The sequence below is a fragment of the Moschus berezovskii genome, chromosome 14, assembly GCF_049115385.1.
Source record: "Moschus berezovskii isolate FMDL1 chromosome 14, NW_MosBer_1.0, whole genome shotgun sequence".
In the NCBI taxonomy this organism is placed as follows: Eukaryota; Metazoa; Chordata; class Mammalia; order Artiodactyla; family Moschidae; genus Moschus; species Moschus berezovskii.
In genome coordinates this window covers 57,931,316-57,935,786 of record NC_142473.1, presented here as the reverse complement: position 1 = coordinate 57,935,786, position 4,471 = coordinate 57,931,316, and the positions used below count along the sequence as shown (strand labels likewise).

The 4,471-nt window shown below is 45.4% G+C and overlaps 2 pseudogenes; one reads left to right on the top strand and one right to left on the bottom strand.

The window, feature by feature from the left end:
• The first annotated feature begins 1,014 nt into the window (after positions 1 to 1,014).
• LOC129554025 (olfactory receptor 2AT4-like) lies at positions 1,015 to 1,974 on the top strand (annotated as a pseudogene).
• Positions 1,975 to 2,698: 724 nt separating this feature from the next.
• LOC129541045 (eukaryotic translation initiation factor 1 pseudogene) lies at positions 2,699 to 3,371 on the bottom strand (annotated as a pseudogene).
• Positions 3,372 to 4,471: the final 1,100 nt, after the last annotated feature.

The following is a 4,471-nucleotide window of genomic DNA, read 5'->3' as shown; positions in this document are numbered from 1 at the left end:
TCCTCCTGATTCCTTGTTGGTGTGTGTGTGTTGGGGGGGTTGGTTCTTTGAGCTTGGAGCAGCCATTGCAAGCAAACCTCCAGTTCCTCTCCATCTAAAATGTTTCTCAAGCAATGACCAGGGACAGAGAAGCCTGGTGGAGAGTGGGTATGCCAAACAGGAGTTTGAGCTAAGCTGCATGCCAACAGAGAGGCAAGTTTAAGAGTAACAGAGATATACTCCCTGGATTCTCTGTTGCTGCCCAGTTGCAGGAGAATCCATGCTCAGTTCCGACTCCGGTCAGGAATGGCTCTTTCCGCTGAAGGCATTTTCCATGTCACTTCCTATCACTGTAATGTGACAAAGAGCCCCACACCCAGAGACAGAAAAGGGAGTACTCAACTTAGAGATAGGCAGAACCACTGCACCAAGCAAACAAGGGAGAGGGAGCCATTCCTGGTCAATAATTATGATGAGAAGATAGCATGTTGCTGTAAACTTTAGAGAAATCAGGCCTCCCTAGCAATGTGGTGACAAAGATGTCACTTTTTAAAAAACTTAAAGCAATGCCAAATAAGAAAGGAGCTCAAGGACATGGTTTAAGAGACCCGATATCCCCGAAAGGATCATATAGGACATGGATGAGGGGACCAACAGAGTTCTTCCACAACACTTAGCACAACTGAAATTAAATAATTATGCGATTCTTTGCTTAATGTCTTTCTCTGCCACTGAAATTTCAGCTCCATTAAGTTAGAGACCTTCTTTGTCTTGTTCAACTTGTTATACACTCAGCACGTAACCCATGGTTTGGTATATTGTAGATAATTTTGCCACATTATTTTTTAAAAGGAAAAAGGGAATTCTGAGAGAGGATGAAGACAGAGCCCATCTTTTCTCTTCTAGTGTTGGATGTAAATAAATGTGGTTACATTATACAGTGATCACTCTGTAATTCATATTCCAGAATCACCAATTATTCTGGTTTCCATGTGCTCCCGTCGCCCACTTCTTGGGCGTCCAGCTTAAACCATCATGGACACAATAGCCTGTAATGAATCAGAGGAGTCATGGACCATCTTCTACCTTATGGGCGTCCCTTCTCTGCTGAAATCTCTCTCCCTTCCTATCTTCTTCGTCTTTCTCCTCCTCTACCGACTCATCCTGGTGGGTAACACCCTGATCCTGGTGGCTGTGGTGGCAGAGCCAGCCTCCACAAGCCCATGTACTTCTTCCTGATCAACCTCTCAGCCCTGGACATCCTCTCCACCACATCCACTGTCCCCAAGATGCTGTCCCTATTCTTGCGTGGGGATCGCTACCTCAGCTTCTCTGCCCGCTTCCTGCAGATGTACCTCTTCCACAGCTTCTCCTGCTCTGAAGCCTTCGTCCTGGTGGTCATGGCCTGTGACCACTATGTGGCTGTCTGCCACCCACTGCACTACCCTGTGCTCATGACCCCGCAGACCAACGCTGCCCTGGCAGCCAGTGCCTGTGTAACTGCGCTCCTTCTGCCCATCCCAGCAGTGGTGCAGACCTCCCACACGGCTTTTGAAAACATCGCTCACACCTCCCACTGCTTCTGTGACCACTTGGCTGTGGTCCAGGTCTCCTGCTCTGACACCACCCCCAGACCCTCGTGGGCTTCTGCATCGCCATGCTGCTGTCCTTCCCGCCCCTTCTCCTGGTGCTTCTCTCCTATTCCCGCATCCTGGCCTCCGTGCTTTGCATCGGCTCCCGAGGAGGACGCTCCAAAGCCTTCTCCACCTGCAGCTCCCCTCTACGGTGGTTGGCACCTGCTACTCATCCATTGCCATAGCCTGTGTGGCCTACAGGGCTGACCTGTCCCTCGACTCCCACATCGTGGGCAACGTGGTGTTTGCTACTCTCACACCTGTCCTCAACCCTCTCATCTACATGCTGAGGAACAAGGATGTCAAGACAGCCATCACCAAAATGGCATGTCCCTGGAACCCAAATACTGCAAAACCCTGATAGTGAACTTTATTTTCTCACAAACACCAATACAATAACAATAGAAGTAAAATTGGACAATTCAGATAGCCAAATAGTTAGAACAATAATTCTTTTTTTTTTCTGAAAACAAGTTTTATTTAAATAAGGGTTTAAATACATTACATAACATTAAAACTGAAAAGGGGGGAAAAAACCAAAAAACCAGTTTACTTCACAAGGTATTGGGCAGCTGTTGCTAGTAAGTTGCAAGTTCTATACAGCTACGTGATTGATAACATTGGTTTGAAATTTGTTCCCTTGTCAAAAGTTTAACTGATAGACGGTTGGCCTCACATTCTAGTTTGGACATCGATTAGCTAGGACGTGTCTGGTCATGAAGACCTTGGTTGCAAGCCAGATGTCCTGTCACCTCACTGGAGGGTGGCTGCTCTAAGCTCTGCCCACCCAGTCACGTTGGAGACATCAGGGGATCCTACCCTGACTACCGAAGGCACCCTCTAGCAGTACAGCTGCCTCACCCATCCTCCACTCTCCGCTTCATCGAGGACTGTTCAGGTGGTGACATTTTCTCAGGGTAGGGAACTTTGCAGAGGGACTGCGGAGGAGCTTCTGGCCAGACATAGCCATCTGTGATTGCGGGGCTCTGGACTTGGCTGAAACATCACTGTTATTGCTTTGTTTCAGGCTGGACACTGCCAGGCACCTACTGCTTGACCTCTGTTTAAATGAGGGACTTCAAGACTAGACAGCATGGCTCTTTTCAGTTTATTGCATGAAGGAGTTACACTAGTCCAAGTTAAAAGCAGACCCCAAATGGTTACATTATACAAGCTGTGAGGTTTTTAAACTTGTGACAAGGGACAGAAGGGAAATTCTACTCATTGCAAGGAAATCCTCACTTAAGCTTCAGTGAGCCAAAAGCACTTAAAACCCATGAACCTTCAGCTGGTCGTCCTTAGCCAGTCCAATCTCTACCAGGAACTGGCATATGGTCTTGCGCTGGTCACCCTGTAGCTGAATTACTTCTCCATATTCTGGATGCTCAATTACAGTACCATTGCAGGCAAATTTCTTTTTAAACGCCTTCACTAGTTTCTTTTTATCGTAATCATCAGCGATCCCTTGGACAGTAGTAAGGGTCTTCCTGCCGTTTCTCTGTTGAATTCTTATATGGATATAATCCTCAGTGCCAGCAGGAAGCAGATCATCACCCTTACTTGCATCAGCAAAGGGGTCGAAAGAGTGGAGGTTCTGGATAGCGGACATACGATACGATTCCTTTTCCTCGGTGGAAACGGCCTGCGGAAGGCGGCGGCGGGAGAAGGCGGGCAGGGGGTACGGAGCGTCGGGAAGTGAGGGGGCTCAAGAGGGAGGCTGCTGAGTCCTCGGCGGCGGCTCAGTGACTGGGGAGAACAATAATTCTTAAAATACAGTCCCAGGTATTCTTCCACTGTAACAAAATGATTTTCTTTCCTTAATTCACAGACAAAATGGATTGGGCTTTTCAATTTTTAAGATGTGACTCCCAATTTTCACAAGATTTGTGGTCACATTTCCACTAATTCAAACAATTTTGATTCTCAGAGACTTAAGTATTTGACTAGAAAGAAATTCAGTTTTTTTCCCCTTGTAGAGCTTCTAATATTTCTAAATGCCCCCAGGATTGCTGACACATAGATATGAATCAGCCTTGCCCTTTTTGCTGGAGTAGTAACTTAGACATCCTCTTCAAGGAAAACGTCTAAAACTGCTACCATCTCAATTCTCGTTGCCTGAAAATACAATGTCACTACCAATGTGTCAATACCAGTCATGCAGGAAATTTACCACTGTTGTCTAGGCCTTCATAACGTCCTGAAAGTAGAGCATACCCTTCCTTGAGCTTATGCTTAGGCAAGAAGTATTCCTTAGCAAACCTGTACAGGCATCAGAGCATTGCAATTCTTTTAATTTTAAGCCATGCAATAGTTTTTTCATCCATAACAGTGAGAGCTAAGTCATTTTCTCTTACTAGTAGCATGCGGTGTCCAGGACCTGCACTCTTGCTCTCAATACAGCCGTAGGTATTCTTCCTGGCCCTAGAAGCCAGCCCTAGCTCTTTATTCCCTTTCCTTATGCCAAATTTCCTCTTGAAGAATATTTTCCACCTATCACCTCACCTGCTAATTGGCAGAGTCTCTCTGTATCTACCATTTAAAAAAAAAGTAATTTCAACTTTTGTGCATCAAATGACACTATCAGGAGAATAAAAAGACAATCCACAACAGGGAAAAATACTCATAAATTAAGGAATTAATATCCAAAGTATATTAAGAACTCCTACCACCCAAAACAACAACAGCAACACCCTATTTAGAAAATGGGCAAAAGATCTGAATAGACATTTCTCTGAAGAAGACATACAAATGTCAAATAAGCCCATGAAAAGATGCTTGATGTTACCATCCATCTGGCAAGTCAAAACCATAATGAGATAGAACTTCCTACCCATTAGGAAGGATATTATCCAAAAATG